The sequence below is a fragment of the Dendrobium catenatum genome, unplaced genomic scaffold (assembly GCF_001605985.2).
Source record: "Dendrobium catenatum unplaced genomic scaffold, ASM160598v2 fragScaff_scaffold_662, whole genome shotgun sequence".
NCBI classification, from domain to species: domain Eukaryota; kingdom Viridiplantae; phylum Streptophyta; class Magnoliopsida; order Asparagales; family Orchidaceae; genus Dendrobium; species Dendrobium catenatum.
Window position 1 is genome coordinate 271,127 of NW_021319124.1, and position 13,121 is coordinate 284,247.

The 13,121-nt window shown below is 33.2% G+C and overlaps 1 long non-coding RNA gene across 3 annotated transcripts; it reads left to right on the plus strand.

Moving 5' to 3' along the window:
• Positions 1 to 2,508: 2,508 nt before the first annotated feature.
• LOC110109005 lies at positions 2,509 to 12,722 on the plus strand. 3 transcript variants are annotated; one of them, XR_002304524.2, is made up of 4 exons: positions 2,509 to 2,524; positions 2,910 to 2,965; positions 3,051 to 3,235; positions 12,208 to 12,722. It is a non-coding gene; the product is annotated as an uncharacterized LOC110109005 (long non-coding RNA). The 3 variants fall into 3 exon arrangements; XR_003701034.1 differs by lacking the exon at positions 2,509 to 2,524 and adding an exon at positions 2,747 to 2,840; XR_003701033.1 differs by lacking the exon at positions 2,509 to 2,524 and having other exon boundaries at positions 2,742 to 2,965.
• The last annotated feature ends 399 nt before the right edge of the window (positions 12,723 to 13,121 follow it).

Here is a 13,121-nt window from a genome sequence, read left to right on the forward strand (position 1 = left end):
CTTGAATCGCATAAGAATCTTCTCCCTCCCATACAACCTCACCCTTTCTCTCCTTTACTCAATGCTCTCTCTTCAACACTCTCATAAAAGAAACATATATCTAACTACAAAAAGACCCTTGCTATGATTATAAAGAATATATATATATATAAGAGAGTTACAAAAAACTCTAATTTGAAATTCTGTCTACTCTATTCGTACAGTATGATTAGTTCATTACCATCATAGATCAGCCTGTATGAATATAAATTATATTATATGATTATAAATCATATTATATGATCAATTCAAATTAAACATTTAATCGTGCAGGGTGAACCAAAGTTCATCCAGAGTGTCCACGGGTGGTTCGTAGAATATGATACATGATCAAACAATATGATTTATAATTAATATAATCTAATTTGATTCCTTAATATCTAAACTTAAATTAGGAAATGTTAATTAACTATCATATAGTAAGAAAAGGTTCGTATGATATAAATTGTTCAATTTTTAAAATTAAATTTATATATTTTAATTTGAATTCGATGGCGGGGTTGCTAAATTAGCTAATCATTCAGTATGATGTGTTGTTCATACAATACGATTAGTTATAACTCAAATTTATTTCTCTAATTTAAAATGCACATTTTAATTAATTCTTTTGAACTGATCGATAATATAATTAATAAAATATTTAAAATATTTATTTTATGATATGGATCGTATAATATGAGTAGTTTGAGAGCTACCTTTCCTGATTCGTTTGAAGAAGTTTGGTTGCTCTCAAATGTGAGAGCTATTGACCTCATTTTTGTATTAGGGTAACACACTTTTTCTAGCTCGATGAAACACTGTTATTTCATTTGCTTATTTCTTTCTTTCTTCTTTTACATAGGTTGCATTTGCTTTAGAGAAAATGGATAAGAAATATTTTACATCACAGTTAAATTTGATCATTTTGGTTTAATTGTGATACATAAAAAATTAATTTTATGAATGAAATTTTAACTTATGTATTTCTTATGTGCTTTTGCTGAAACCCAAGGAAAAGCTAAAGTAAAACCCGAAGCATGAATTACATGGTTGTTCATTTTCTCCTCCATCAAACAAATGTGGAAAGCTATTTTCAATTCATGTTCTTTAATATCTCCTTTTCCATTTCATTTTATTTCCTCTCTCTCAACTCCAAACCAAATGGAGCTATCCTGGGTTGTGGTAATAAAAATTTTGTTTATTAATCATAACAATAGAAAAAGCAACTCTATTTTTTGAATAAGAATTACCCTCTATACCCGATCAAATCATTGAATTTTTAACATGATCTATATTATATATATCATTATAAATATATAATGCCCAACATATTCTTATATGTCAATCACATCACTCTTATTTATAATGTCATATAAAATGAGTTCAAAATGCATTGACTTTGTCGATATAAAAAAATGATATGTTTGAGAATCGATTAAATTGGTTAGTGATTCTAACTGATTTGTCGAAATTTCCTTGATTGGCATTCATTTTTTTGATTCCCTGTTAAACTGAGTCCGCTACTTTTATGACCCTTGCAGTTCATTTCTTCGTGAGGTGTATGATGATCAACTTTATATTAATTTATGAAAAGTGGTGGACCTTCCAGCAATGTATCCATGAGTCTGTTATTTTTCTCATGCAATTGTAGTCTTTTAGTGAGTGAGAGTTGTAGTGGGTCATTGACAATAATGGGTCATTGATGTTGTTGTTGTATATTTCTCATCATTTAGACTAACAAGATTGTTTCAATTCTTTGTTGCAGGCGCACAAGGATCTCAAAACACCATTTTTGATGCCTGGGTGCAAAGTTACTGACGATTATGGGATTATGATTGTGAGTTATTTTCTTTTGTATCTTGTAGAATAGCAGTGTGGGGATTATCAGACATCTATAGTATTATTATTGCTTGTTGCAGGAGATGATTGATGAATATTTTAAACTAGCTTTGTGATTGGAACATAATGTTCTGGATAAACCACAAGTAGTTTTTAGCCAATTTGTTTATAAGCATGCTAGGAACTTGCCATTATTTTAAGGAGCCATAGCTGCAAATATTTTGCAATAAATTTATAAGAATTAGTTGTTGGTATCTCAAATTTACTTGAACTAGGACATTTATTTCAAATGAGAAGCAGGTAGTTCTAGAAGGACTCATTATTAGCATTATCTGAGTGCTACTTAGTTGGATATCCCTATTAGTATAACGATGATAATGGTAATGGCGTTGAATGCTGATTTCATTTTCTAGGGGCATGGTTGCTTCTGGTTTTTCTCCCTTACTCTCACTTAGAGTTACATAAAGCAAAGTTAGATGTAATTATGCCTTGGAAGTTATATTATTTGTATTGATTCTTAATGTATTTTTTTGTTATTATTTTTGCTTGCTTATGTGTCTCTTCTAAATTATTCTGTGTGCAGGTGACTGCTGTGGGGATCAATACTGAATGGGGATTATTGATGGCCAGTATATCGGAAGGCAGTGGTGAACAAACTCCATTATAGGTTTTTTGTGGCCCATTTTATTATTGATTTGATTATGATTCCTCTAAAAAGGTGTGCTTGAATGGTGTTGCTGCTTTAACCGGCATAGTAGGGCTCTTTGTTGCCGCGTTGGTTCTTGTTTCCCTTATAATCATAAGGACAACATGAATCCAAGATATAATTTAATTTTAGGTCTTGCAAACTGAAGACTTGAGATATAATTTTCTGATTCTTCACTGGTCATACAAAGAATTTTGATGGAAGTGTTCAATTTGTCAAGGGGCATACAAGTATGAAAGATGTTGTAGATGGAGCTGTTAAGATTTTGACTGTTATAGTATGTATCCATATGAAAGACTTGGATTTTGTTATTCTAGTTACTAATTAACCTGTGAATTATAAATAGGTGACTATTATGGTTGTTGTTGTACCTGAAGGTCTTCCATTGGCTGTTACATTGACGTAAGTGTTGATTGTATTCCTTTCTTGATGATATGACGTCAAGTTCTTCATGATTCTCATGGTTAATTGATTTTCCCAATTTCAGTCTTACCTACTCAATGAAGAAGATGGCAAACAAAGCATTGATATGCTTCTCTTCTTATCAAACTAGAATCCATACGTTCAACTATTAGTAAGTTGCTACGTTACAGCTTCAGAGGCTATCAGCTTGTGAAATGATTGGATCTACCACTACCATCTGCAACGATAAGAACTCTAACATTGAATCAGGTATCATTGTCTATGCTTCCATCACATTATTGTTACTATTGTATTTTAATTTTCCTCTGGATTTTAGTTTTAAAAATTAGATAGTTTTGCTTTTGATGATTTCTAGAGTGACACTGTTATTGGGAGTTGGGTAGATTAATCATATATGTTATCCTATTAAACATGGTCATCTTAAGTTCCAATTGATTTTGTATTGTGGAAGCTCATGTGGGTGGGGTAAAGCTAACTTCTCCAGATAATGGCCAAGAGTTATTATCTTCAGTATATTCTTTATTGTATGAAAGCATTGCATAGAATGCCAGTGGTAATGTGTATGAGTCAGAGGTAACTTTTTTTTTATTGAAGCCCTTCACCCTTGTTCAAATAGGTTGTTGAGTTAGAGATCAAATGACCTATTTTTCTGATGGAAATTTTCATTTCTTTTCAAATAATTTGATAGTTGTTGTCTATTTCTACTATAATGATTTCCAACTCTATTCTTCAAAGTTTTACCCCAAATTTGTTATTTTAGGGTGCTCTATTTGTGCATTTGTTATGAAAAAAACAACCGACAACAGAATATAACCCGATATTTAAAACCCCATGATTTACATATACTAAAACTCTCTGATTTTACACAAAACTAAACTAGTGTGTGGTGGACAGTTGCATGTTTGCTTAGGATAGCCTGAATGTTAGCTCTGGTTAGTCTTTAAGAAAAATTCTTCTACTTGACATAAAATAAAAAATTCTTTAAATAACATCGAAAGATTAGTAATTAGAAGGATGTAAATGATGTTCGGCCAAGTCCATAACATATTGGTTCCATTCCTTTTTTAGGCAACTCTCCGTCTCGAGGTTCTGGTCAGACCATCTGACTTATTAGGCTGCAGTTCTATCTTAGGATAGGCCTACTCCATAGAATAAAGCTTTTTAAAACCTTTTTTTTTTTTAATTTCAAGTCATACAAATTTATATATATAACTAGCATGCATTGTATTAATAACCTACCAAAAAAAATGATAATTGCATCTATTTTAGAATAATGATCTACCATTCATAGTCTGAGGCCATTTAGGAATTCTTAGTTGTCTGTCCCAAATTTTTAATTAAACAATAGCCTGCCTTAATTTGCATTTCATTTAGATTGAACATTATGGTTTTAAAATGTTAGGTGAAGTTTAACTGATAGTTCTATCTAGGCAGAATCATAAGTCCATAAGAGTCAGGCTTTCTTAAATCCTTAGCATTGTAAGAGGTACAAGTCCCATTGCATTTTTAGATAAGGTTCAAGCCACTATCCTATAGTGACTCACCTTAGCTCTAGGTTATGAGGTTAATTCCAATATTATATGTCCTCACGTCCTGGACATTGCCCTGATTTAGTGATCAGAAATATAAGTTTCTGTTTTTTAATAAAATAACAACTTTAACAAAAATAAGTCTCATTTTAAAACCTTAAAGCCCAACTAGAAAAATCTGCTCAACCCTGAGGCATTCCAATTTAAAAAATTCAATACTTTTTATTATTGTCTTAAATTTTAAAATCCTGAAAAAAAATTTCACTGCTTTAGTCGAGAGTGTTCTCGAGAGATTCACCAATCTTGGGATGTAATTAAACATAAAGGATGGTGTATTTTTTCTCATTTTATTAAATTGCTTTATATATCTTCATATTTTATCCATCACATCATTGAATAAATGCATATTCCATTATAGAGATCCCAATAAACTATTTTCTTTATTTTCCTGAGTTAATTGTTCAATGTTATCTTTTTTGTATGTTTGTTTGAACATGATTGCTCAAGTGCACATGGGAATGCTTACCCTTTTGTTCTAATATTAGTTTTTCATATTATTTATTCTTAAATTATGGAATAATGTTAGGTAATGACTTTATCATTGCTGCTTTACATTTAAGTCTACACTTTCACTTGAGATTTCTGTCATTTTTGTTTCTATTCTATCCATTTTTGTTCCTTTTTTCATATATTTTATAAATTATTGACTCTACTATTTCATTTATTATTCATAGTTAGTAGGTTTATGGTAAATGAAAATGAATATTTTTCTCCACCTTTATTGCATGATATAAACCATTTATTTTTCTTGTGGGCAATTCTATTATTTGGGGGCTTTTCTATAATTGTTTGGAAGTACTGCATATAACTCCCCCAGACTTGGATAAATGCATTGCACATGGAAAAAATCCTCTTTCTCTATCTCATTGAAGCAACTCCTCTTCCTTGGAAACCTATCTTTAGAAGCCACTGTCTCTTTTTGAGACCTCCCTCTCTTAGGAACATTTGATTGTCTTAAAAATCTCTCTCTAAGAAACTTTTCTCTCTTTTTATGGCTCTTAAAATTCTCTCATATATTCACTCCCTCTCTTAAAGCTTCTTATTTCTCCCATTATCTCCCTTGGAAACCTCACTTTCTTAGAAGCTTCTCTTTCTGAATTAAAAGACTCTCTCATAAAAGCCCGTCTATCTCACCCTTAAAATCATTTTAATCTCTCTATGAAGCTTTTCTCCTTAAAGGCTCTTTCTCTTCCTTCAAAACTTTTCTCTTAGAAGCTACTTTTTCTTTTTCATTAGAATCTTATTTGTATTTTAGAAGCCTCTCTCTCTCTCTCCCTTACAAAATTATATTTCTCTTTTAAAAGTGTCTCTATGTTAAAAAACTTCTCTATCTCTTATAAGCCTCACTTTCTCTAAAATTTCTCTTACTCTTATTTAGAAGCTTCTCTCTCTCATAATCCTATCTCTTAAGAGCTCCTCTCTCTTTATGATTCTCTATTACTCTCTCTTAGAAGGCTCATTATCTTTGATGCTTTTCTACAATTTCTCGTTTTGACTTTATAAGAATCCTTTCTCCATGTTTTTACTCTATCTCTTTCATAAACTCTCTTTATCTCTATCTCCATCTTTCACAAGTCTCTTTCACTCTCTTAGAAGCCTCTTTCTCTCGGATATGCCCTCCTCTCTTTATTATAAAAGGTCCCTATTGCTATTTAAGAGGTCTCTCTCTCACATAAGCTCCCTATCTCTCAAAGAAATATCTCTCTCTAAAGCATTTCTCATGTAAAAGGGTTACTCTCAAAAGCCTTTCTTTCTCCCTCCCTCTCTTTCACTCTTTCTCTCTCTCTTCGAAGCATCTTTCTCGTAGAATCTTGTATCTCTTTTTTTATTCATAAAAGCACTTCTATATCTTAAAACCCTCCCTCCTCTCTCTCTTAAAAGCCTCTCTAACTCTCTCCATCTTTCTTACAAGCTTTTCTCTTATACATTCCCTCTTTTAGAAGTCTCTCTCTCTCATAGAAGCATCACTCTTACCCTCTCTCTTTTATAAGCCTCTCTCTACCTCTATCCCACTTTCTTTAAAGCCTTTCTCCCATTCTCACTATTTATCTTTTTTATTTAGAAGCTTCTCCCTCCATCTTGGAAGCTAATATCGCTCTTAAAAGCATCTTGCTGTTTGAACATCCTCTCTCTTTATTAGGCATTCTCTCTAGGGATTTTTGTATAAAATCAGTGAGAAAAACCCCCAAAAATCTGCATTTATTCTTCACAAAATAGGTAAGACAAGCTCCATAAAAATTGTAGGAATTTTTGCAAAGAAGATAGACTCGTCAACATATCTTTTAGAGAATAAGATCCCACAGAAAGCTCGCACATACGCACCACATTATCCTACTAAGACATTTCATCAAGCAATTAACATGCGGGGCTACAAAAATGTATAGAATGAGGATCATTTATATATATAATATCAAGTTATGAAAATGTACATGCCACCCATCAATAATCACTACTAAAAAAATTAGATATGTACACAATCATGAGGCCAGAACACCCAGGGAGGGTACGTACACAGGGTTTTGGGGTCACTCCAAGCAGATATTTTCCTCATAGCACCACGACTCAAGGCAGCAGTAGTGGAGACAATATTGCATTTGATCGAGTTGTAAGACTTGAGGAGGTGGTGCAAACACTACAAAGTGAGGTCAGACAATTCATGAAAAATTATCAGGGACAACATCCACCACAAGGAAGCTCAACTATGGTATTTAAAATTATAAAATTAGATATTTTCATTTATTAATGTATTTATCACCTTTATTTTTATTAATGACTTCTATATTAATAACAGGGAGATAATGATTAATTTTCGCCTAATTGACATCCAAAGTGTAGAAGAATGGAAGGCATAGTATAAATGGGTATGATATTTTCATTATGTATGGCCAATGTTTTGAAATATTAAAGGATTTTGTTCATTAAGAGAAGTGCAGACTATTTAGTTCAAAGTTGTTGAATATATACAATTATAATTTTGTTTTAAGTTCTTGGTTGAAAGTTATGGATTTTGTCGCACATTTGTCAAGCAAAAATGTGTTGATTCATGAAAACTTGCTGCGTATTCCTGGGCAATAATAAGAATTAATGTTTTCCCTACTATAGCAATAACGTTTCTTTTGCGTATTATTGTGAAACAACTGGCATTTTCGCATGCATGGCCTAGTCAATTTTAACCTTTTGCAATAATTGATGTTTCGAGGATTGCCTGGAACTTCTCTAGCAACTTATTATGTTAATGTTTTTAAAGTTTTGTTCTTCAAGACAGGTTAGAATGCTGGATATATGTTCTATGTAGTGGATTTTAGCAATGCTACTTGGGTTATAATAAGAATGTGCTCTTCTTTAACAAGTTGATATTTTAAATCAACCTCTTTATATATGTGGCCATCAACAGCAAGTTTATGTATTTCTAATCAACATAAATTGAGTTATTTATGAATTTAATGCTTTGAATTTCTGTTTGTAGTATATTCTCATTTTATTCTCAAACGTATGTCATCTTAGGCTCTTGCAGAAATTAGAAAACTGGTGAGTTTTGTCCCTCGTTAAACTATTTGTTAGCATTTGGTTTGGAAAGAGACTTGCTCTTAACCATGCTACTTTTTATAGACAATATATTTTCATCATTATTTGTCTTGGTGTTACCCTTTAATGTTAAAACTTGCTGCCTTTTTCTAGTTAAGAGAGGATCTGCTCCTACTGAGTCCATCAGGTAAAGCTCCCAATTCATAATCTGAAGCTACCAGAGTATGTGAAAGACATTCTAAAATCCCTAAGGTTATAATTGCTGGTCAAGAGCGACGTTTTGACATTGAAGCCAATGAAGAAGCAGTGATGTGATTGTTATGCATGGGCTTTCTTTGTGTGCCTCATTTGGATTTAAACTATTGTCTTCTTGATACTGGTGGCCTAAAAAATTTTATAGATTGTGATGAAGAGAACGCCCCTTACATGAAATATGAAAAAGATGTGCTATGTCTTGGAGGCCACTCTTTAAGGATTTTTCGATGTAAGTTTTTTTTTGATGGCATTATACTTGTAGAACATCCTGAACGTCAACTTATTAGTCTTGGTTATAACTGTGTCATTTTTTCGCATTGTCATAGTTACATAAATCATAAAAAATGTTCTCATATGCATCAAGACTTATTTTCTTTTTGCTAGATTTCAAGTATCTTAAACCTAGTTTTCTTGAACATAATGAATGGTTCTCAGCTTTGAGGTACACAATTGATCTCTATCCATGTCAGCTTGTTTTTCTTTTCCAATTACAATAAATTTATTGTAAATGTAGTAATAATTTAGAAATCAAATAACCTTGTAGTTGGCGTTTTTCCTATCAATAAAAATAGATGCAAGAAAATTTAATGTGCCTCATTCTAGTTTTGATATTTGTGGAAGTTTCGATATCATTTTTCTTTTCCTTACAGTTTTACTTCTATATTTTGTTATTTGTTTTTATATTTAATATTATTTAATAATGAAATTTATAACATATAGATTTATTTTTTATTTAAATATTATAATGAAGCTAACTAGATTTGGATGCAATAGGTGGATTTAAGGGGGCATGATTTTACCCTCTTAAATTTTAAGATATGAAATATTTTTGTTTGCATAAATAGAATTATCATAAAAATATTTAATATGCGCTACAAAGAAAAATTTCTGGATCTGCCAATGTTTGGATGGTAATTTTAATAAAATGGACAGATTATTTATGAATAAAAGAGATCGTTGTACTGTTGGTTAGAGTTATTCAAAACCTCCAAAATCTAGGTTCAAATTCACCTGAAGATGGCTGAGCTGGCATGCAACTAGAGTCTACATGCGTATCCATGGCCATCAGCTTACACAGACCGAAATCTGCCCATATCAGTCAATATGGATGGAGTTCGACTAAAATCATGTTTTCATGTCTTGGTGGTTTAATTTTTAAAGTTCTTTAAGCAAAAAATTATCTTAATTTGCTAAACAATTATTCTACAATGATTTTTCTGTTTTTTTATTGTTTGCTTCCTTTATTTGATGTTCTTCCTACTGTTTGTGCTGTAGAGACATAAAGAAATGAAGAAGATTTTCATCTTGTTGCATGATGAGTTGAAGGTATTGGGATTGATTGACAAAAAATGATTCTCTATTGGCGCCTTTTCTCGTGCATTTTTTTTTAAACAATATTATTAGAACATAATCCTTGAACAACATCACCTGGAAAGAAAATCTCCAACAATAACTACGAAATCTACATGTTTTGTAAACATTAAAACAGAGAATTGAGGATTTTGCTGCGGCACATTTAGGAGAATGACAATTAATCGAGTTCTTTTCAAGGTCGGCTATTTATCTATTTCCATTTCATCTTTATTATACTATTCACTGTTCAATACAGACTCACAAGTAAATATCTTCTAGAAGCGGCTGGAATAGAAGCTGGGTTTGCTATGAAACCAGCTGTGTATATCAAGAAAGATACACACATCAACAGGGAATTGAGATATAACTATCATTCAAATGGGATTTTATTTTAGTGAGCTAGTGAAACCTCTCTAAATTTATAGGATATGGCTTAGTTTCTTTTGTCTATGTTCCTTTCAATTCTTTCTTGATGCGGCTTGACTCAACATCCAGTTTTATGGTTGAATGGACCGTGTTCGGAAGGACCATCTTCGACGGGGGCGTATCCCGCAGACTACGGCCTCTCTGACCACCTTCGTCTGTCAATGGTCCCTCCGACCTCAGTCACCCGCTGACTACGGTTTCTCCAAACTCCATCCCTCCGGCCTCTCTGACCGTAATAGGGCGACAGAGGTTGAATGGACCGTGTTCGGAAGGACCATCTTCGACGGGTGCGTATCCCGCAGACTACGGCCTCTCTGACCACCTTCGTCTGTCAATGGTCCCTCCGACCTCAGTCACCCGCTGACTACGGTTTCTCCAAACTCCATCACCCGTCGAAGATGGTCCTTCCGAACACGGTCCATTCAACCTCTGTCGCCCTATTACGGTCCTTCCGACCACCGTCGCCTGACAACGGTCCCTTCGATCTTTGTCGCCCGCCGACTATGGTCCCCTTGACCTCCGTCGCCTGACAACGGTCCCTCCAACCTCAGTCGTCTGACTACGGCTCCTTCGTCCTCCGTCACCTGACTACGGTCCTACCTATCAAACAAACAAGTCAACATACGCTTGAGAACAACTCTCACATCGTTAGATTCTTCTAGCTCCAACCATGTAATATGCTTTATATGATGTATATTTACACGTGTCAACACCTATTCCAGAGGAAGGGCATCATTTGTAATCAACAACAAACACTAGTGGGATCATTGTAGCTGAGCTAGGCTTCATAGTTTTTCCTTTTTAAGACTTTTCACATAGAAATTATGGTGTCTTTTATGATTGTTGCACCACTCTCTCTTATCTATGCGTGCGTCTAATTTTCATATAAAATTAGGACGCTAAACTTTTTATCTCTCTATCGCTGTGAATATTCTGGCATGCAACAATAACCACAAATTTCTCCCTTTTTGTAATTTAGAATATAAAAACAGCGATTTATACCTCAATCTGAATCCCTAGTGTTGCAAAAATCTGTGCAAGATAGGATAGCTTCAGCTATTTGCAGACGCAATATCTGCACAGGAAGAAAATGGAAGCCCACATATCCCGCTGAATAGGAAGCCTGTGAATTATTATAACTTAGGTAACCCGCCAGCCAAGCTATTTAACTACTGTTTGCATTCAATTGAATAACCCTGTTGGCCAATTTTAACTTCAGGGGCTATAACTCGCAGCCAATCCAACGCCAAATCACTGCCAACAAGCTTCCAAGACCACATCCCAAACAAACCAAAGCTTCAGCGAAACATTGCCGTGTAGAACCCAAACATGGGAAATTAATCCACTGTGTAAAGCTCTGAAAAACCACCATCTAAGGCTCCTCCGCAACTACACACCTCAGTAAATGTAGAAAGAAGAGTTGCCTAAAGGAAATTTAGAGAATTCAACATATTCTCATATTATATAAAGTCGTAAGAATGATTAAAAGGAAAATTTTTAAAAAAATTGACATCCCTAGAAAATGGAGAAAATATCAGCATAAAATAAACCAAAGAAAAACTAGCATGTATATTGTCAATTTAATTACTAGAGGTGGTTGGTTATGATGAGAAAAAATTAAATTTCATGTTGGTATGAATCTACGATCTCTTTAATAAAATTATTCTAAATAGCTTAACGATTAGTTGTTAGGAATTAAGCATTTTTGATGAAATATAAGAGTTTTAGATTTTTAGTTTAAGGTAATCATCATTAACAAATCCTTTAAAACATTGATGTAATTTAAATCTTTTTATGAGATTGTTTTTAAGAATTTGTAAATCAAGAAATCAAAATTCAGAAAAGAAAATTGATATTATTTTAATTATTCTCCATAAAAGAATAATGTAAGTAGATAATAAATATCTCACGATTTCTTTTATATGTTTTTTTGATTGATTATTCAAGTATTGACTGCGAGAACATCAGAATTTATCAGAGATGCGCTATCTTCTATTTACCATAGAGTTAACCATAACCTATCTAATCAAGATTTTTGATTTTACTGCTTTGACATTTACTTTTACTTATCAGGGAAAGTTGCGGAGTTTGACAGCCCACATAGACTTTTGGAGGACAAGACATCAATGTTTATGAAACTAGTCTCTGAATACTCTATAAGGTCAAGCAGCATTCCAGATGCTTGAGCAAGAGCCTCTTTATTACATTATGAAAACTGAAAGATGAACGAAGAACTGAGGCTGTACCAAGCTGTGCACAGTTGACAATGGGAAGTCGTCAAAATGTAATAAAGAGGATCATTGGAAGTTCTATTAGGCCTTCAAGGAAGATGAATGGAGAGGCAGTTAACTGCCTCGTAGAGTTGAAAGCTTTCTTTTCGGAAGTTAACTGTAACTGCTGAATCCGATTCTTTAGTGAAGTTGAAATAATAGGAGAGTCCAACAAGTAGGTCATAGGAATTAATTTTGACGTGTAAAATCATTGAACTTCACCTTTAAATTTTGGTTAGAAATGGTTTTTATTATAGATTTTGTATTTCAAGATGTTTTGGATGAGGTTTAATGAGAAAGATATAAAGCAGTTTTCTGTTCTGCTTGCCCCTAATTCATCTCCCTTTCAAATGGCCATTATTCACTTTAAGGTTTATGCTGTATCTTCAAAATTTTCTATATTCATTACCGGCCTAGAACAGAGAGATGTTCAAAGGAGGAAGCTTTATGGAAGATCAAAATGCTTTCTCTGATGACAACAGATCTGAACAGAAGAGCTGGGCTTGACAAAATAGGGTATTCTAAGTTCTGAAGTCTCTTATTTATCTGGAGATTCTTTTAAGTATATGCTTCTTGAGGACATCTAGTGCATTGGTTTTTCTAGGAGCTTTTAATCTGCAAAATAGGCCTTTTCCTTGTTGTTTTTGCAATTTTAAAGATTTGAGGGTGTCTAAGACTTAGTAAAAGATAATCACATGACTATGGCTTCATTTGGGA